This window comes from Salmo salar, chromosome ssa05, assembly GCF_905237065.1.
Source record: "Salmo salar chromosome ssa05, Ssal_v3.1, whole genome shotgun sequence".
Lineage (NCBI taxonomy): Eukaryota > Metazoa > Chordata > Actinopteri > Salmoniformes > Salmonidae > Salmo > Salmo salar.
In genome coordinates, this window is record NC_059446.1 from 62,478,204 (window position 1) to 62,500,521 (window position 22,318).

At 45.0% G+C, this 22,318-nt stretch overlaps 1 protein-coding gene across 1 annotated transcript in view; it reads right to left on the minus strand.

Moving 5' to 3' along the window:
• The window catches only part of LOC123743136 (G patch domain-containing protein 8-like), a 62,420-nt gene that overhangs the window by 38,622 nt on the left and 1,480 nt on the right, over positions 1-22,318 (minus strand). The window lies entirely within an intron of this gene.

Sequence of the window (22,318 nt, forward strand, 5' to 3'; positions counted from 1 at the left end):
CTTGTCCTGGATAGGTCAGCTGCAAAGTCAAAATTGGCTTTTAGGTCTTAATTGAAGGTTAAAGTTAAGCATTAGGGTTAGCAGTGTGTTAAGGTAAGGGTTAGGTTTAAAATCAGATTTTATGACTTTGTGGCTGTGCCAACTAGTGACTACTGTGCAAAGATGCCTCCAGAACAAGATTCATGGCGAAAAATAGAGAAGTTAGTAACAACACAAAACACGTTTTTAGAGATGAACCAGGGAAAAGCTCCCAAATGAGAGAAACCTTGAATGTTTTTGTCACGCCCTGACCTTAGAGATCCGTTTTATTTCTCTATTTGGTTAGGTCAGGGTGTGATGTGGGGTGGGCATTCTATGTTGTTTATTTCTTTGTTTTTGGCCGAGTATGGTTCCCAATCAGAGGCAGCTGTCTATCGTTGTCTCTGATTGGGAATCATACTTAGGCAGCCCTTTTTCCACCTGTGATTGTGGGATCTTGTTTTTGTGTAGCTGCCTGTGAGCAGCCCCAGGACGTCACGTTTCGTTTTTCTCCTGTTTTGTTGTTTTGGTGAGTTTCATTAACTTGTTATGGATAGGGGGCAGTATTTTCACGGCCGGATAAAAAACGTACCCGATTTAATCTGGTTATTACTACTGCCCAGAAACTAGAATATGCATATAATTATTAGCTTTGGATAGAAAACACTCCAAAGTTTCTAAAACTGTTTGAATGGTGTCTGTGAGTATAACAGAACTCATTTGGCAGGCCAAAACCTGAGAAGATTCCAAACAAGAAGCGCCCTCTCTGACTATTTCTTGGCCTTCTTGATCATCTCTATCCAAAACAGGGGATCTCTGCTGTAACGTGACATTTTCTAACGCTCCCATAGGCTCTCAGAAGGCGCCAGAACGTTGAATGATGACTTTGCAGGCCATGGCTGAAAAACAGTAGCGCATTTGGTAAGTGGTCGATCTGAGAACAATGAGACTGGGGCGCGCGTGCACGAGACGACTCCATGTTTTTATTTTCAGTCTTTGAACGAAAACGGTCGGAATCTTATCGCTTTTTTACGAGAAAAAAAAGCATAAAAATTGATTTTAAACAGAGTTTGACATGCTTCGAAGTACGGTAATGGAATATTTTGACATTTTTTGTCACGAAATGCACTCGAGCGTCACCCTTCGGATACTGACCTAAATGCATGAACAAAACGGAGGTATTTGGATATAACTATGGATTATTTGGAACCAAAACAACATTTGTTGTTGAAGTAGTAGTCCTGGGAGTGCATTCTGACGAAGAACAACAAAGGTAATCACATTTTTCTAATAGTAATTCTGAGTTTGGTGAGGGCCAAACTTGGTGGGTGTCAAAATAGCTAGCCGTGATGGCCGGGCTATGTACTCAGAATATTGCAAAATGTGCTTTCGCCGAAAAGCTATTTTAAAATCTGACACCGCAATTGCATAAAGGAGTTCTGTATTTATAATTCTTAAAATAATTGTTATGTATTTTGTGAACGTTAATCATGAGTAATTTAGTAAATTCACCGGAAGTATGCTAGTTCTGAACATCACATGCTAATGTAAAAAGCTGTTTTTTGATATAAATAAGGAACTTGATTGAACAAAACATGCATGTATTGTATAACATAATGTCCTAGGAGTGTCATCTGATGAAGATCATCAAAGGTTAGTGCTGCATTTAGCTGTGGGTTTTGGTTTTTGTGACATATATGCTTGCTTTGAAAATGGCTGTGTGATTATTTTTGGCAGGGTACTCTCCTGACATAATCTATTGTTTTGCTTTCGCTGTAAAGCCTTTTTGAAATCGGACAATGTGGTTAGATTAACGAGAGTCTTGTTTTTAAAATGGTGTAAAATAGTCATATGTTTGAGAAATTGAAGTTATAGCATTTTTGAGGTATTTGTATTTCACGCCACAAGCGTCCCACCTCGCCCAGGGAGGTTAAAAGATGTGGAATTCCATGCACGCTGCGCCTTGGTTTATTTATGATCGGGAGTTTGAAGATAGCGAACGTGACAGAAGATCCCACCACAAAAAGACCAAGCAGCGTGCGCCTACTGGGAAGACGAGTTGGACATGGGAGGACATCCTGGATGGCAAAGGATCCTGGACGTGGGAGGAGATCCAGGCCGGAAGGGATCGCCTCCCATGGGAACAAGTGGAAGCAGCGAGGGAGGAACAGCGCCGAGATTGGGAGTCACGGCAACGACGGAAGCCCGAGAGGCAGCTCCCCCAAAAATTGGGGGGGGGGGGGGCACATGGATAGATTGGCAGAGTCAGGGTTGAGACCTGAGCCAACTCCCCGTGCTTACCGTGGGGAGCGTGTGACCAGTCAGGCACCGTGTTATGCGGTCATGCCCACAGTACCTCCGGTGCGCATTCACAGCCCGGTGCGCTCATTGCCTGCGCCCCGCATTTGCCGAGCTAAAGTGAGCATTCAGCCAGGACGGGTTGTGCCGGCTCAACGCTCCTGGTCTCCAGTACGCCTCCTCGGTCCAGGATATCCTGCGCCAGCTCTACGCACTGTGTCGCTAGTGCGCCTTCACAGCCCAGTTCGTCCTGTGCCAGCGCCCCGCACTTGCCAGGCTAAAGTGAGCATCCAGCCAGGACGGGTTGTGCCAGCCCTACGCTCCAGACCTCCAGTGCGCCTCCACGGCCCAGTATATCCTGTGCCAGCCCCACGCACCTGGTCTCCAATGCATCTCCCCAGTCCGGTGAGACCTGTTCCGGCTCCACGTACGAAGCCTCCAGTGATGATCCATGGTCCGAAGCATCCAGTGATGATCCATGGCACGAAGCCTCCAGTGATGATCCATGGCCCGGAGCCTGTAGTGATGATCCATGGCACGAAGCCTCCAGTGATGATCCATGGCCCGGAGCCTGTAGTGATGATCCATGGCACGAAGCCTCCAGTGATGATCCATGGCCCGGAGCCTCCAGTGATAATCCATGCCATGAAGCCTCCAGTGATTATCCATGGCCCAGAGCCTCCAGTGATGATCCATGGCACGAAGCCTCCAGTGATGATCCATGGCGCGGAGCCTGTAGTGATGATCCATGGCATGGAGCCTGCAGCAACGGTCCCCAGTCCGGAGCTTCCGGCGACAGTTCCCAGTCCAGAGCTTCCAGCGACAGTTCCCAGTCCAGAGCTTCCGGCGACGTTTCACAGTCCGGAACCTCCTGAGACGGCCCACAGTCCGGAACCTCCTGAGACGGCCCGCAGTCCGGAACCTCCTGAGATGGCCCGCAGTCTAGAGTCTCCAGCGACGGTCCCCAGTCCAGAGTCTCCAGCGACGGTCCCCAGTCCAGAGTCTCCAGCGACGGTCCCCAGTCCAGAGTCTCCAGCGACGGTCCCCAGTCCAGAGTCTCCAGCGACGGTCCCCAGTCCAGAGTCTCCAGCGACGGTCCCCAGTCCAGAGTCTCCAGCGACGGTCCCCAGTCCAGAGTCTCCAGCGACGGTCCGCAGTCCAGAGTCTCCAGCGACAGTCCGCAGTCCAGAGTCTCCAGCGACGGTCCGCAGTCCAGAGCCTCCAGCGACGGTCCCCAGTTTGGAGCTTCCGGCGATGATCCACGGTCCGGTTCCTCCGGCGACGATCCACGGTCCGGTTACACAAAAGCGGAGGGATCAGCGGGCGGAGCGGGGGCTACGCCCCAAACCAGAGCCACCACCAAGGGTAGGTGCCCACCCGGACCCTCCCCTATAGGTTCAGGTTTGCGGCCCTTTGGGGGGGGGTACTGTCACACCCTGACTTTAGAGAGCCGTTTTATTTCACTATTTGGTTAGGTCAGGGTGTGATGTGGGGTGGGCATTCTATGTTTATTTCTTTGTTGTTGGTTCCTAATGGTTTCTATGAGTATGGTTCCTAATCAGAGGCAGCTGTCTATCGTTGTCTCTGATTGGGAATCATACTTAGGCAGCCCTTTTTCCATCTGTGATTGTGGGATCATGTTTTTGTGTAGCTGCCTGTGAGCAGACCCAGAACATCACATTTCGTTTTTCTCCTGTTTTGTTGTTTTGGTGAGATTCATTTTCATTAAAAGATGTGGAATTCCATACACGCTGCGCCTTGGTTTATTTATGATCGGGAGTTTGAAGATAGCGAACGTGACAGTTTTAACTTCTATCTGTACACCAATTATGTTCCTTCCATATTAATTTGTGGTTTTGAGTGCATTTTCTTAAAGGGAAATTTCACTGCTGCTCTATTTCACTATATATGTCCATTAATATGTTCTTAACATATTCTTAACACATATAGTAAAATTCTTAACACATATAGTAACATTTTTGAATTTCATCATTACACACCAATACAAGTGTTTCTGCATCTCACCGGTAAAAACGGCCAGCTACATTTCCGTGTTGTAAGTAAACCACAGTGTCCAGAATTGATAGCGATTTGGAGGTGTATCCAGTTGATGTGAGAAATATCAACATTTCTGTGTTTGTAGCCAGCACTTTCAGCCAGAGGATTTCGAAACGGAACTGAAGTCTCAACTGATGGGGTTGCAATGTTGTTGAGCGTTGAAAAGTGATGATATTCCATCAATTTTCCCTTTCACTTCAAAGAGGAAGGCATCCGATCAGCCAACATCAGCACAGCAGAAAATAAGTTGAGCTGAGGTAACGTAGCTAACTTTACCTAGCTAACTAGCTAGATAGCTAGTGAACTACATGTTTATCTAAACCAAAATCTAGCTAGCTAGCGTTCATAATATGCTGGCTAGACATTTCAAAGCATAACAATGTAATTAGCCAGATGCTATCAAATCAAATCAAATTTAATCAATTTTTTAATTTTTATTTATTTATTTATATCTGGCGATGTGATTTGTAACTTTGCAAGCTAACGTTAACCTAACCAAGCTATGTTAGCTAACCATTAGCTAGCTAACTAAGTATCACAGAGGCTAACATGGCTATCTGTTCTATTTAGAGTCGGATCCCATCAACATCTGCAGCGGCATCAAAATCATGCTCAGCACCAGGGGCCGGATTTACAAAACATTACTTACGGGAAAAAAAGGTTTCTTAAGGAAAAAACTAGGAAGTTCACGAGATAGTTCATAAATGCAATTCCTCAAAATGTTCTTAGGAATTCGTAGTATCTTCTTATGTGGCATTGACATTAGTGATGTGCTTGAAACCAATAAAAAAGCCTGTGACAGGGATGATTGGATTTGGTTATTTCGTCATTTTTCACACATTATAGCCATCAGACTAGCTATATCAAAATCTAAAATGCATAACCAAGAAAAGAGATTGAAGTGATGGTGGAGGAAATAGCAGCCAGGAAAAGGTTACTGTTGGGGAGACTTGATAACTGCGGAGTCACTGCAGAGACCAAAAATAAAGGATGGGCAAGAGTGGCCGAGTCTGTCTCTGCCGTTGGGGGTATGGCAAGGGACAGTGACGCCGGAAAAAAAGAAGTGGTCCGACATCAAGTCGGCTGCTAAGAAGAAGGGAGCTGAGAGACTATTCATGTGGACCAGCTGGAGGAGAAGGTGTCATCCATCATAGAGATGGTGATAGAGGGACTGCGCAACCGGTAAGTTAGTTAGCTACGTTAGCTAGCTAACGTGTAAAGACATTATAGCCAAAATAGCTAACGACGTTAACGTTAGCTAAATTAGCCAAGTTCTTCTTTGCAAATTGACGAGATAGCGCTAGCTATTTAACACTTCTAGAATATTGTTAATCACTAGCTAGCTAGATAATGCGTGTTTAATTTGTATTCTTGCTGTATTTTAATATCCGGTAGCCAACTGTGTCAGTGGCGCAAGAAAATGTTCATGGTTTTAAAAGTATCCATTCATCTCAAGAGAAGGGTTTACCTGTCCTAAAGTTAAGTACATTTCCAAGAAGAAATCCTAAAGCATTATTTTCAAGAATCCCATTTCTTCTAACTTCTTTCTTCGGAAGAAACTTAGGAAAAACCTTAAGAACATTTCCAATAACTTTACTGAGGAATAGCAACTTTGCTGAACTTTCTTCTTAAGTCTATAGTTAAGGAAAAAATGGCAGTTAAGAATACATTTCTTCTTAAGAAGATTTTGTGAATCCGGCCCCAGGAACCTTCTAAAATTTACAAAATCTTTCCATGACTCCATGATGAGCAAATAAATAAACTGGAGCTAGGCACAAACATGGTCCATGTCTTGTTGTCATAGTTGGTGTGTTTACAAGTAGGCTACAACTTCTCTGTATTATGGAGGCATAGTTGATTGTTCATGCAAGGCTTGAAGTCTAAATTGGAAAAAATAGGTATTAGTAAAGAGGGGATGGTGTGGGTGACTGACTTGTGTCTGTTCGGGGTGGGTATTGTGTGAAGGTTACTATGCATGATCTATTGACATGAACAGGGTGGGTGGATATAGTATCTTGTTTGAGTGTGTATTGATGGGGACAAAGTAGTAAAATGTTGCCTAATCACTGACTACTGTGTGTCCTACACACTAATCCTGTTGCTGCTGCTAATGATGGCCTTGACATCAACTTTAGTAGTACAGAGCCTGAAGACCCATTGGATAAAAGCTTTCAGCCTGGAATAAGCTCAAGCTCAACATCATCTGACTTTGAAACAAGTCAGGACAGCCAAAGGTATTTATGAAAGCACAATACCCTCTTCAGAAAACAAAATCACCAATACATTAAGCTGTCTACAAGACAAGTGCATATAGTGTGTTTACGTGGTGCAGTGAGGTGTTCTGAGTAACTTTGACACAAGGGGAGATTGTCGTTATGAGACCTTTCACATCTCTTAACTTCGGGATCGGTGTCCCTTCCACAGGACGGTTGAGCTAATGCAGGCTAATGCGATTAGCATGGGGTTGTAAGTAACAAGAAAATTTCCCAGGACATAGACATATCTGATATTGGCAGAAAGCTTAAATTCTTGTTAATCTTACTGCACTGTCCAATTTACAGTAGCTATTACAGTGAAAGAATACCATGCCATTGTTTGAGGAGAGTGCACCGTTTTGAACATAAAAAGTTATTAATAAACAAATTAGTCATATTTGGGCAGTCTTGATACAACATTTTGAACAGAAATGCAATGGTTCATTGGATCATTCTAAAAAGTTGCACATACACTGCAAATGTATATTGCACCTGGGCTGGAATAATACATTATGGCCTTTCTCTTGCATTTCAAACATACAAAAAAACGTTTTTTTTCTTCTTTGTATTATCTTTTACCAGATCTATTGTGGGTTATTCTCCTACATTAATTTCACATTTCCACAAACTTCAAAGTGTTTCCTTTCAAATGGTACCAAGAATATGCATATCCTTGCTTCAGGGCCTGAGCTAAAGGCAGTTCGATTTGGGTATGTCATTTCAGGCGAAAATTGAAAAAAAAAAGGGGCGGATCCTTTTAAGAGTCATTAACTTTTTTGTATCCAAGCGGTATTGTCTGTGAGAGGAAGACGTAAACACTATTAGACAAGCATGGGCAATCGTTGTGTACTGTCTGTATTCCTACTGTAGCAGCATGGTGTAGAATATGAGAAATCTCACAGACACACGTCAGCCAGCTACAACACACAGGTATAGTTACTCTAAGACTAATAGTCATAAAGTCATAAAGCCTGTATGTTCCTATGTAAAATAACAACTCTTCTTGGAAAGCTCTTCTTGGAAAAAGGAATCGTCAGAAGCAGCCATTGTAGCTAATTATTTAGCAATCTCGGATAGGCAGTGCACGGTAACATACCTCCCATGAACCTGTACAGAGGGTGGGAACAAGGAAGTAGGGCTGTAATCTTTAAAAAGCCAGGTAAAATTTGTCAACCTAGATATCCAGCAATGTCCTGGCAGATAGGAACATAGTTAAGACAAGTCCAATGGCTCTATTTAACAAGGACAAACATATCTACTCGCAGCTAGCGCGATCGTGCAGTCGGCAAAACACAAAGTCCACAAAAATTGCTACAAAACATGAATGTACTCATTTTTAGATCAGACAGCAGGCTCAATCAACCAAGGACGTCATTGTTTGAACTCTCCCGGTGCAAAAACAAAAAAAATTCCGCTATAGTGCATAATTATGTCTGAAACACCCTCATCACTCATAATTATGTAGGGAGATTGAAAAAACACCCCAGCGGTGACATTTCCCTTTAAGATCTCTCCCTCCCTCTACACATATCTCTCTCTCACTCTTTCTTTCTAGGTGATTAGCTAGAATGGGGCTCCAGATGGTTAGTAATTATCAAATTCTCCAATCACTTCGGTGTGTATGTTAATAATTATCAAACGTGCAGATCAGTAATGACCATTAAGGCAAACAGCTGCCTCTAATCCGCAGGGAGAGAGGTGGGCAACCTGAGAGAGAGTTAGTGTGTGTGTGTTCACGACTTCATTACTACAACTCCATATAGGCACTCAATCACCAGAGTAGCCTGAATGTGCGTCTGGATCAGACTGTCCTTTAGTCTGAGTTTAGATTTCAGTGCCCAGACTGTATTTGTCTCCCTGTGTGTGTGTGTGTGTGTGTGTGTGTGTGTGTGTGTGTGTGTGTGTGTGTGTGTGTGTGTGTGTGTGTGTGTGTGTGTGTGTGTGTGTGTGTGTGTGTGTGTGTGTGTGTGTGTGTGTGTGTGTGTGTGTGTGTGTGTGTGTCTGCCTGCCTGCCTGCCTGCCTGCTTGCCTGTGTGGTCCTGTTGCATGGGCACAGTGTTGATATTACACTTGCATGTATCAACCAAAGGCGATGCAATTAACCGTAATGAATTCATTAGTCTGCCCAAATCAAATATTAACAATGACTGAACTGAATGTCAAACTCTGTAAAATGTAATTATCTGAGTCAGAGAATCACACATTCATACCTCTTTCTCTCTCTCTCTCTCTCTCTCTCTCTCTCTCTCTCTCTCTCTCTCTCTCTCTCTCTCTCAGACACACACACACACACACACACACACACCATTAGGTCCCACCGAAAGCATTTCAGACTGGCACCTCCTGGCACGTATTGTGCTGAATACCAAACTGCCGCTGCTAAACTTTCAGACACAGTCACAGTTCTGCTGCCCCTAACCCCTTATTTTGCTGCCCCTACCCATTTCTCTCTATCTTTGCAGTAGTATGATTGACAGCTGAAGAGGGAAGTGTTTAGAGCTCTGTTTATTCCGCACACTTGGATCAGAGGTGTGTGCATTTGTGCGCTCTTGTCTGTATGTGTTTCAAATCAAATCAAATTTCATTAGTTACATGTGCCGAAAACAACAGGTTTCATTACGGTTTTAATTGCATCGCCTTTGGTAGGCCTTACAGTGAAATGCTTACTTACGAGCAGTCGCACCACGCTTCGCTCCACAGGTAATATTCCACTTCGCTACATTACAACGGCTTGATTTGTTTGATCTGAGCAATTCTTCTTAGCTAGCTACATAGCCGTCTTTGTATCAAAGATAATTGTGTAGTTTAGAGTAACTGAGTAATTATCGAGGCTAGCTATCTTCGTCCTCCTAACGTAGTCAACACTGCTAGCTGCTAGCTAGCTAGTCATCACTGTTAGCTAGCCAACTTCTACCGACTAGCAGCACCGCAGAAACTATTACATAACAACGCAACGACTTGATTAGTGTGGTGTTAGTGTTAGTTAGCCAGCTACATAGTTGTCTGTGCTGTCTCTGTATCTAAGATAATTGTGTAGTTTGAGTTTGAGTATTATCGAGGTGTGCTAGCCAGCCGCGACGCGGCGCCAGACTTACTCAACACACCTAGTCATCATTAACCCACTGCCAGATAGCCATCCGTTACCGACTAGCAGCGCTGTAGTTACTAATACTTCACAACGGAACGATTTGACTAGTGCAGTGTTACCTAGCTAGCTACCTAGTTGTCTTTGTCATAGCTTGATAATTGTTAATTGATAATTGTTAGCTAGCCAGCCATCGAGGTTAGCTAGCCAGCTATTTCCGTCCCCCGCGACGCCATTTTTCCTAACCTAGCCAACTATTACCGACGAGCAGCATTGTTGAAACTAAATACACTACAAGGAACGTCTTGATTAGTGTTATGTTAGCTAGCTAGCTACAAAGTTGCTTTGTATCATGACAAGGTGTAGTACTGAAACTACCGAGGTTACCTAGCCAGCTACACGTTCAAAGTCAACAACGCAGCCACTGCTAGCTAGCCTACTCCACCAGCCAGCAGTACTGTATAATTTTTGTCAATAACATTTTTGCAACGTAAGCTTATTAACTTCCTGAACATTCGAGACGTGTAGTCCACTTGTCACTCCAATCTCATTTGCATTAGCGTAGCCTCTTCTGTAGCTTGTCTACTATGTGTCTGCCTATCCCTGTTCTCTCTCCTCTGCACAGGCCATACAAACGCTCCACACCGCGTGGCCGCTGCCGCTCTAACCTGGTGGTCCCAGCGCGCACGACCCACGTGGAGTTCCAGGTCTCCGGCAGCCTCTGGAACTGCCGGTCTGCGGCCAACAAGGCTGAGTTCATCTCAGCCTATGCTACCCTCCAGTCCCTAGACTTCCTGGCGCTGACGGAAACATGGATCACCACAGATAACACTGCTACTCCTACTGCTCTCTCCTCGTCTGACTACGTGTTCTCGCATACCCCTAGAGCATCGAGCCAGCGGGGTGGTGGCACTGGAATCCTCATCTCTCCCAAGTGGACATTCTCTCTTTCTCCCCTGACCCATCTGTCTATCTCCTCATTTGAATTCCATGCTGTCACAGTTACCAGCCCTTTCAAGCTTAACATCCTTATCATTTATCGCCCTCCAGGTTCCCTTGGAGAGTTCATCAATGAGCTTGACGCCTTGATAAGTTCCTTTCCTGAGGATGGCTCACCTCTCACAGTTCTGGGTGACTTTAACCTCCCCACGTCTACCTTCGACTCATTCCTCTCTGCCTCCTTCTTTCCACTCCTCTCCTCTTTCGACCTCACCCTCTCACCTTCCCCCCCCTACTCACAAGGCAGGCAATACGCTTGACCTCATCTTTACTAGATGCTGTTCTTCCACTAATCTCATTGCAACTCCCCTCCAAGTCTCCGACCACTACCTTGTATCCTTTTCCCTCTCGCTCTCATCCAACACTTCTCACTCTCCCCCCTACCCGGATGGTATTGCGCCGTCCCAACCTTCGCTCTCTCTCTCCCGCTACTCTCTCCTCTTCCATCCTATCATCTCTTCCCTCTGCTCAAACCTTCTCCAACCTATCTCCTGATTCTGCCTCCTCAACCCTCCTCTCCTCCCTCTCTGCATCCTTTGATTTCCTCTGTCCCCTATCCTCCAGGCCGGCTCGGTCCTCCCCTCCTGCTCCGTGGCTCGACGACTCACTGCGAGCTCACAGAACAGGGCTCCGGGCAGCCGAGCGGAAATGGAGGAAAACTCGCCTCCCCTGCGGACCTGGCATCCTTTCACTCCCTCCTCTCTACATTCTCCTCTTCTGTCTCTGCTGCTAAAGCCACTTTCTACCACTCTAAACTCCAAGCATCTGCCTCTAACCCTATGAAGCTCTTTGCTACCTTCTCCTCCCTCCTGAATCCTCCTCCCCCTCCCCCCCCTCCTCCCTCTCTGCGGATGACTTCGTCAACCATTTTGAAAAGAAGGTTGACGACATCCGATCCTCGTTGCTAAGTCAAACGACACTGCTGGTCCTGCTCACACTGCCCTACCCTGTGCTTTGACCTCTTTCTCCCCTCTCTCTCCAGATGAAATCTCGCGTCTTGTGACGGCCGGCCGCCCAACAACCTGCCCACTTGACCCTATCCCCTCCTCTCTTCTCCAGACCATTTCCGGAGACCTTCTCCCCTACCTCACCTCGCTCATCAACGCATCCTTGACCGCTGGCTACGTCCCTTCCGTCTTCAAGAGAGCGAGAGTTGCACCCCTTCTGAAAAAAACCTACACTCGATCCCTCCGATGTCAACAACTACAGGCCAGTATCCCTTCTTTCCTTTCTCTCCAAAACTCTTGAACGCGCCGTGCTTGGCCAGCTCTCTTGCTATCTCTCTCAGAATGACCTTCTTGATCCTAATCAGTCAGGTTTCAAGACTGGGCATTCAACTGAGACTGCTCTTCTCTGTGTCACGGAGGCTCTCCGCACTGCTAAAGCTAACTCTCTCTCCTCTGCTCTCATCCTTCTAGACCTATCTTCTGCCTTTGATACCGTGAACCATCAGATCCTCCTCTCCACCCTCTCCGAGCTGGGCATCTCCGGCACCGCGCACGCTTGGATTGCGTCCTACCTGACAGGTCGCTCCTACCAGGTGGCGTGGCGAGAATCTGTCTCCGCACCACGTGCTCTCACCACTGGTGTCCCCCAGGGCTCTGTTCTTGGCCCACTCCTATTCTCGCTATACACCAAGTCACTTGGCTCTGTCATATCCTCACATGGTCTCTCATATCATTGCTATGCAGATGACACACAATTAATCTTCTCCTTTCCCCCTTCTGACAACCAGGTGGCGAATCGCATCTCTGCATGTCTGGCAGACATATCAGTGTGGATGACGGATCACCACCTCAAGCTGAACCTCGGCAAGACGGAGCTGCTCTTCCTCCCGGGGAAGGACTGCCCGTTCCATGATCTCGCCATCACGGTTGACAACTCCCTTGTGTCCTCCTCCCAGAGTGCTAAGAGCCTTGGCGTGACCCTGGACAACACCCTGTCGTTCTCCACCAACATCAAGGCGGTGACCCGATCCTGTAGGTTCATGCTCTACAACATTCGCAGAGTACGACCCTGCCTCACACAGGAAGCGGCGCAGGTCCTAATCCAGGCACTTGTCATCTCCCGTCTGGATTACTGCAACTCGCTGTTGGCTGGGCTCCCTGCCTGTGCCATTAAACCCCTACAACTCATCCAGAACGCCGCAGCCCGTCTGGTGTTCAACCTTCCCAAGTTCTCTCACGTCACCCCGCTCCTCCGCTCTCTCCACTGGCTTCCAGTCGAAGCTCGCATCCGCTACAAGACCATGGTGCTTGCCTACGGAGCTGTGAGGGGAACGGCACCTCCGTACCTTCAGGCTCTGATCAGGCCCTACACCCAAACAAGGGCACTCCGTTCATCCACCTCTGGCCTGCTCGCCTCCCTACCTCTGAGGAAGCACAGTTCCCGCTCAGCCCAGTCAAAACTGTTCGCTGCTCTGGCACCCCAATGGTGGAACAAGCTCCCTCACGACGCCAGGACAGCGGAGTCAATCACCACCTTCCGGAGACACCTGAAACCCCACCTCTTCAAGGAATACCTGGGATAGGATAAAGTAATCCTTCTAACCCCCCCCTTAAAAGATTTAGATGCACTATTGTAAAGTGGTTGTTCCACTGGATATTATAGGTGAATGCACCAATTTGTAAGTCGCTCTGGATAAGAGCGTCTGCTAAATGACTAAAATGTAAAAATGTAACCAACAATGCAGTTAAACAAATATACATATAAATACGAATAAGAATAAGAAATAAAAGTAACAAGTAATTAAAGAGCAGCAGTAAAATAACAATAGCGAGACTATATACAGGGGGGTACCGGTACAGAGTCAATGTGTGGGGGCACCGGTTAGTTGAGGTAATATGTACATGTAGGTAGAGTTATTAAAGTGACTATGCATAGATAATAAACAGAGAGGAGCAGCGGTGTAAAAGAGGGGGGGGGGGCAATGCAAATAGTCTGGGTACCTATTTAATTAGATGTTCAGGAGTCTTATGGCTTGTGTGTAGAAGCTGTTTAGAAGCCTCTTGGACCTAGACTTGATGCTCCGGGACCGCTTGCCATGCGGTAGCAGAGATAACAGTCTATGACTAGGGTGGCTGGAGTCTTTAACAATTGTTATGGCCTTCCTCTGACAGCACCTAGTATAGAGGTCCTGGATGGCAGGAAGCTTTGCCCCAGTGATGTACTGGGCCATACGCACTACCCTCTGTAGTGCCTTGCGGTCGGAGGCCAAGCAGTTTCCATATCAGGCAGTGATGCAACCAGTCAGGATGCTCTCGATGGTGCAGCTGTAAAACCTTTTGAGGATCTGTGGACCCATGCCAAATCTTTTCACTCTCTTGAGGGGGAATAGGTTTTGTCATCCCCTCTTCATGACTGTCTTGGTGTGCTTGGACCATGTTAGTTTGTTTGTGATGTGGACACCAAGGAACTTGAAGCTCTCAACCTGCTCCACTACAGCCCCATTGATGAGAATGGGGGTGTGTTCGGTCCAATTTTTCATGTACTCCACAATCATCTCCTTTGTCTTGATCACGTTGAGGTAGAGGTTGTTGTCCTGGCACCACACGGCCAGGACTCTGACCTCCTCCCTATAGGCTGTCTCGTCATTGTCAGTGATCAGGCCTACACTTGTTGGCCTACCACTGTTGTGTAATGAGGGTGTTGGAGTCGTGCCTGGCCGTGCAGTCATGAGTGAACAGGAGTACAGGAGGGGACTGAGCACACACCCCTGAGGGGCTCCGGTGGTGAGGATCAGCTTGGCGGATGTGTTACCTACCTTTACCACCTGGGGGCGGCCAGTCAGGAAGTCCAGGATCCAGTTGCAGAGTCCTTAGCTTATTGATGAGCTTTGAGGGCACTATGGTGTTGAACACTGAGCTGTAGTCAATGAATAGCATTCTCACATAGGTGTTATTTTTGTCCAGCTGGGAAAGGGCAGTGTGGAGTGCAATAGAGAATGCGTCATCTGTGGATCTGTTTGGGCGGTATGCAAATTGGAGTGGGTCTAGGGATTCTGGGATAATAGTGTTGATGTGAGCCATGACCAGCCTTTCAAAGCATTTCATGGCTACAGACGTGAGTGCTATGAGTTGGTAGTAATTTAGGCATGCTACCTTAGTGTTCTAGGGCACAGGGACTATGATGGTTTGCTTAAAACGTTGACATTACAGACTCGGACAGGGAGAGGTTGAAAATGTCAGTGAAGACACTTGCCAGTTGGTCAGTGCATGCTCGCAGTACACGTCCTGATAATCCATCTTGCCCTGCGACCTTGTGAATGTTGACCTGATCACTCAGTCTTCCGGAACAGCTGGTGCTCTCATGCATGTTTCAGGGGTATTTGCCTCGAAGCGAGCATAGAAGTAGTTTAGCTTGTCTGGTACGCTCGTGTCACTGGGCAGCTCTCGGCTGTGCTTTCCTTTGTAGCCTGTAATGGTTTGCAAGCGCTGCGACATCCAACGAGCGTCAGAGCCGGTGTAGTATGATTCAATCTTAGTCCTGAATTGATCCTTTGCCTGTTTCATGGTTTGTCGGAGGGCATAGTGGGATTTCTTATAAGCTTCCGGGTTAGAGTCCCACTCCTTGAAATCGGCAGCTCTAGCCTTTAGCTCAGTGCGGATGTTGCCTGTAATCCATGGCTTCTGGTTGGGGTATGTACGTACGGCCACTGTGGGGACAACGTCATCACTGCACTTATTGATGAAGCCAATGACTGATGTGGTGTGCTCCTCAATGCCATCGGAGGAATCCCAGAACATATTCCAGTCTGTGCTAGCAAAACAGTCCTGTAGCTTAGCATCTGCTTCATCGGACCACTTTTTTATTGATCGAGTCACTGGTGCTTCCTGCTTAAATTTTTGCTTGTAAGCAGGAATCAGGAGGATAGAATTATGGTCAGAATTGCCAAATGGAGGGCAAGGGTGGGCTTTGTATGCATCTCTGTGTGTGGAATAAACGTGGTCCAGAGTTTTTTCCCTCTGGCTGCACATTTAACATGCTGATAGAAATTTGGAAAGACCGATTTAAGTTTCCCTGCATTAAAGTCCCCGGCCACTAGGAGTGCTGCCTCTGGGTGAGCATTTTCCTGTTTGCTTATGGCGGAATACAGCTCATTGAGTGCGGTCTTAGTGCCAGCATCAGTCTGTGGTGGTATGTAGACAGCTACGAAAAATACAGATGAAAACTCTCTAGGTAGATAGTGTGTTCTACAGCTTATCATGAGAAACTCTACCTCAGGTGAGCAAAACCTCAAGACTTCCTTAGATATCGTGCACCAGCTGTTATTACAAAAATACATAGTCCACCGCCCATTGTCTTACCAGACGCCGCTGTTCTATCCTGCTGATAAAGCGTATAACCAGCCAGCTGTATGTTGATAATGTCGTTGTTCAGCCACGACTCCGTGAAGCATAAGGTAATACAGTTTTGAATGTCCCGTTGGTAGTTTAATCTTCCGTGTAGGTCATTGATTTAATTTTCCAAAGATTGCATGTTTGTTAGCAGAATGGAAGGCAGTGAGGGTTTATTCGATCACCTACGAATTGTCAGAAGGAAGCCCGCCCTCCGGCCCCTTTTTCTCTGCCTTCTCTTCACGCAAATGATGGGGATCTGGGCCTGTTCCCGGGAAAGCAGTATGTCACTGACGTCGGGCTCGTCAGACTCGTTAAAGGAAAAAAAAAGATTCCACCAGTCCGTGGTGAGTAATCGCAGTTCTGATGTCCAGAAGTTATTTTCGATCATAAGAGATGGTAGCAGAAGCATTAAGTTAAGAAATAAGTTATAAACAACGCAAAGACACGAACAAAAAAACACAGATGGATAGGAACACGTAAAATGTCAACCTTCTTCTCAGGCGCCATCTAAAAACTGTTTGTGTATGTGTGTGTGTGTCTGTGTTTGTGTGTGATTTCTAGTTACAGTATCTATTCCACTGGTCTGCTTTGATGTACAGGTATATTTCACTGCTATGTTAGACATCAGATGAAACACCAGTAATGATATAGCACAGTATAACACACACACACATATTTTCTGCATACCAGTAATAGGCTGAAACAGCAGAACTGTGACTGTCTGAAAGTTTAGCAGCGGCAGTTTGGTATTCAGCACAATACGTGCCAGGACGTGCCAGTCTGAAATGCTTTCGGTGGGACCTAATGGTGTGTGTGTGTGTGTGTGTGTGTGTGTGTGTGTGTGTGTGTGTGTGTGTGTGTGTGTGTGTGTGTGTGAGACCCTGCTCCACCACATCAGTGCTAGACTGGTTCAGTGCTGACCACCACAAAGTGTTCTACTGATCACCACTAATGTCCTCCTACAGCACTGTTCGAACCCCTGGTGACTAACTGGCTATAAGCAACTCAATATTGGACACTTGCCATATAAGTGACGGCAGCCGATATGGCGGTGTGCTGCTATAGTAATTCAATAGTGCACCGGTTCCAATTGGCTCATTCATCCTCCTTCCTCTCCCCTGTAACTATTCCCCAGGTTGTAGATATATTACTGAAATCTCACCTGGTAAAATAAATAGTCTAAATGCTGAAATGCAGTCGAAATAACCACCACATCAGACCACTTTAAGGCAATGAACGAAATGGGTACTGCATTGTGCTGACAAACCTCTCTCTCTCTCTCTCTCTCTCTCTCTCTCTCTCTCTCTCTCTCTCTCTCTCTGAGAGAGAGAACGCAGAGCTGCAGGGGTAAGGAGTCCCTTGCCTTGAGAGGTATAGAGAATTCCTCTCTCCCCTCTAATTCCCCCTCTTCTTTCTCCAACTCTCTTTACTTCCTTTCTCCTCATTCCCCCTCTTCCCCCGCTGCTCTTAAACCCTCAGGCCTCAGATAACTATAGGAAAGTAAGCTTTATAGTGGTAATGAAGGTTGGAACAATGACACACCAGTGATGATGCTACAGGAGCTCTGAAGTAATGATGATAATAATGTATATATGGAAATACAACTTAGATACGGCCTCAGGACTCCACTTCACAAGTTGGTTCAACTGTTAAAGACTTTGTTAAAGACTTGTTCAAGAACGACAAGACTCCACGCACTGCATAGTTTGTTAACTAAACTTTACATCACACACACATACACACACATTATTAAAATAATTCAAATAACCAACTCATCATCAAGCTTGGATTATTTGAATCAGCTGTATAGTGCTAGGACAGGACCCAAAACATGCAGGACCGAGTTTGGGAGACCCTGCTGTAGAAGACAGTGGTTCTGTTCTCTCATGACACCCTCTTATCAGACCGAACATGTCAAACTGGTAATAGGAACAGTAAACACACACTCACACGGCAGCTGCTCCTCTCTTCCATCAGCTCTGCCAGTTTGTCTCATCTCACATTAAGAACTCACAAATAATGTGTGAATTACTTGAGACCCTTGGAGCATGCCCAAATACATGCCCCCCCCCCAGTCTAATCCAGAGACCAAGGCTACATTGGCATTAAGGAAAGGTTAGGAGGATACTCTGAAAGGTTAGGGATTGAACGTTATTGAAATTGAGGATACCTGGAGGTAATCGGACCTCTTTGAAATGAAAATGGATGGCTCTCTCTCTTAGGAAATATTTTACCTGGCCCTGCCAGAGCTTTTGAATAAAATACATGAAAGTTTATCATTCTACAGTAGCCTACACCTGTCAATCAACTGATCAATTGTTTAAAGCTGTAAATGACTATTGTAGCTGGATACGGCTGATTTTTTTATGGAATATCTGTCACGTCCTGACCATAGTAAGCTTTTATTTTCTATGGTAGAGTAGGTCAGGGTGTGACAGGGGGTTTTTGTAGTTGTTATTTTCTATGTGGGGTTCTAGTTTAGTTTTTCTATGTTTCGGTGATTGGTGTGATTCCCAATTAGAGGCAGCTGGTAATCGTTGTCTCTAATTGGGGATCATACTTAAGTAGCTTGTTTTTCACTGGGGGGTTATTGGATATTGTTTATGTATAGTTGTATTGTAGTCATGGTTCGTCTATTCTTCATTTGTTTTGCATTTGCATTACGTTTCACTTTGTAATAAATTATGTGGAACGCTACCTACGCTGCGCCTTGGTCCGATCATTCTAACGAACGTGACAATATCTACATAGGCTTACAGAGCCTTCCCTGTGGCTCAGTTGGTAGAGCATGGTGTTTGCAACGCCAGGGTTGTGGGTTCGATTCCCACGGGGGGCCAGTACGAAAAAAAAAACCATGTAAAAAATGCAGAGGCCCATTATCAGCAACCATCACTCCTGTGTTCTAATGGCACGTTGTGTTAGCTAATCCAAGTTTATCATTTTAAAAGGCTAATTGATTATTAGAAAACTATTTTTCAATTATGTTAGCACAGCTGAAAACTGTTGTTCTGATTAACCTATTAGGGCTAGGGGGCAGTATTTGCACGGCTGGATAAAAAAATGTACCCGATTTAATCTGGTTACTAATCCTACCCAGTAACTAGAATATGCATATACTTATTATATATGGATAGAAAACACCCTAAAGTTTCCAAAACTGTTTGAATGGTGTCTGTGAGTATAACAGAACTCATTTGGTAGGCAAAACCCTGAGACATTTTCTGACAGGAAGTGGATACCTGATGTGTTGTATTACCTTTAAACCTATGCCATTGAAAAACACAGGGGCTGAGGAATATTTTGGCACTTCCTATTGCTTCCACTAGATGTCACCAGCCTTTACAAAGTGTTTTGAGTCTTCTGGAGGGAGATCTGACCGAACAAGAGCCATGGAACGATGATGGCCCATTAGACACCTGGCGCGCGAGTTCATGTTGGGTACCCTCGTTCCAATACGTTATAAAAGAGAATGCATTCGTCCACCTTGAATATTATTCATGTTCTGGTTAAAAAAGGCCCTAATGATTTATGCTATACAACGTTTGACATGTTTGAACGAACGTAAATATATTTTTTCCCCTCGTTCATGAAGTGAAGTCCGGCGGGCTTAGATCATGTGCTAACAAGACGGAGATTTTTGGACATAAATGATGAGCTTTTTTGAACAAAACTACATTCGTTATGGACCTGTGATACCTGGAAGTGACATCTGATGAAGAGAATCAAAGGTAATGGATTATTTACATAGTATTTTCGATTTTAGATCTCCCCAACATGACGGCTAGTCTGTATCGCAACGCGTATTTTTCTGGGCGCAGTGCTCAGATTATTGCAAAGTGTGATTTCCCAGTAAGGTTATTTTTAAATCTGGCAAGTTGATTGCGTTCAAGAGATGTAAATCTATAATTCTTTAAATGACAATATAATATTTTACCAATGTTTTCTAATTTAAATTATTTAATTTGTGGTGCTGACTTGACTGCCGGTTATTGGAGGGAAACGATTTCCTCAACATCAATGCCATAGTAAAACGCTGTTTTTGGATATAAATATGAACTTGATAGAACTAAAAATGCATGCATTGTCTAACATAATGTCCTAGGAGTGTCATCTGATGGAGATTGTAAAAGGTTAGTGCATCATTTTAGCTGGTTTTATGGTTTTGGTGACCCTGTCTTTGAATTGAGAAAACATTACACACAACTCTTGTAAATGTACTGTCCTAACATACTCTAAATTTATGCTTTCGCCGTAAAACCTTTTTGACATCGTAAAACGTGGTTAGATTAAGGAGATGTTTATCTTTCAAAGGGTGTAAAATAGTTGTATGTTTGAAAAATTTGAATTTTTACATTTATTTGGATTCAAATTTGCCGCTCTTGAAATGCACCTGCTGTTGATGGAGTGCACCACGGGTGGGACGCTTGCGTCACACCTAGCCCATAGAGGTTAAAGAAGCAATACAACTGGTCTTCTTTAGACTAGTTGAGTATCTGGAGCATCAGCATTTGTGGGTTCGATTACTGTCTCAAAATGGCCAGAAACAAAGAATTGTCTTCTGAAACTCGTCAGTCTATTCTTGTTCTGAGAAATAAAGGCTATTCCATGCGAGAAATTGCCAAGAAACTGAAGATCTTGTACAAAGCTGTGCACTACTCCCTTCACAGAACAGCGCAAACTGGCTCTAACCAGAATAGAAAGAGGAGTGGGATGCCCCAGTGCACAACTGAGCAAGAGGACAAGTACATTATAGTGTCTAGTTTGAGAAACAGATGCCTCACAAGTCCTCAATGGGCAGCTTCATTAAACACCCGCAAAACACCCGTTCAACGTCAACGGTGAAGAGGCGACTCCGGGATGCTGGCCTTCTAGGCAGAGTTGCAAAGAAAATCCAGATCTCAGACTGGCCAATAAAAATAAAAGATTAAGATGGGCAAAAGAACACAGACACTGGACAGAGGAACTCTGCCAAGAAGGCCAGCATCCCGGAGTCGCCTCTTCACTGTTGACAAGAATGGAGATATTTACAGGGAATACCATACAGCCCAGTCCGGATTATCCAACCATTTGGATCAGTTATGGGTCTATTCTCACAGAGTACAAGATCCAGAAAGGTACATTAGCAGGTTACTCATATGGTGTATTTTGATCACACCATCGCACACTCTCTCTCTCATTCCCCAGCCAGGGGCGCATTCATTACAGAAACGGTTTGCCGTTTATAACCAAACAGAAGCAAACAGAGCAAAGCAAGAGTTTCTATTGAACAAATTCTGGTAGGTCCCTTCTCGTTTCGTTAACTTCCATTTAAGAAATATTTTGAATAATGAATGCAGAATAATGAATGCACCCCAGTTCTTTTGGCTTCTGTATTTTACATTCAGCAAGCTGTAGTAGTAAATAAAATGCTTGAAATAAGTGTACAGCAACTTATTGTAGGCCTAGTCTAGCTTTTCCTGGGACTCCCAAGAGCTAAAGAGGAATTTTTCTGAATAATAATGCAAGCCTATAGGCTTACCCAAGGAATTTACACAGTGAAATAGTTTTTTACTAATAAGATTTATATGAATTAACAGGCACCCTAGGATAAACATATCGCTGAAAAAGAAAAGGAGAACAACTCGTAAGCATCCAGATAATCCAGCCATCCACATGGATGGATATCCTCTCCATTCTGTAGCATCTCCTCCAACACCAGATTTGATCTATTGACTTTTTTTACGCACTGAGGAACCATCTATCAACTCCAAAATTCCATTTAACTTTTGCAGGCTCTCTTCCACGGACAGAGACTGCAAGAAACCTATACATTAGTGTGAAGATCCTTTGCTTAATTGTGTTCCTTGCTTAATTGTGCGGCACCATGCTTGTTTTTTGGTGCTTTGAAAACAACTGGGAACTCATGAAAAAAAAGGTAAAATCATGACGTCAGTAATCTTTAGGTCGGAAAGTCTAAGCTTTAGAAAGATGCCATCATTTCCGACTTTGAATTCAGAGTTTGATGACTGTTCTTAATCTGAAGTCGGAAGAGATCGCATTGAAGTTGGAAGTCTGAGATTTCAGAGTTTCCAGTTGTTTTGAACACATAATTTCTGTTGTGCGCTAGTTCCCTACGTCGTCACTACACACACTATTTTATTCACCAGATACTCCACACGCCCAAGTTCTGGATACGCCAAACAGAAAGAGGGACTGATCAAACAGCCAATGGAAAGGCAAACGCTAAATGCCCAGACAGGTGGGCTAAGCATGGAGAATGAGAGATA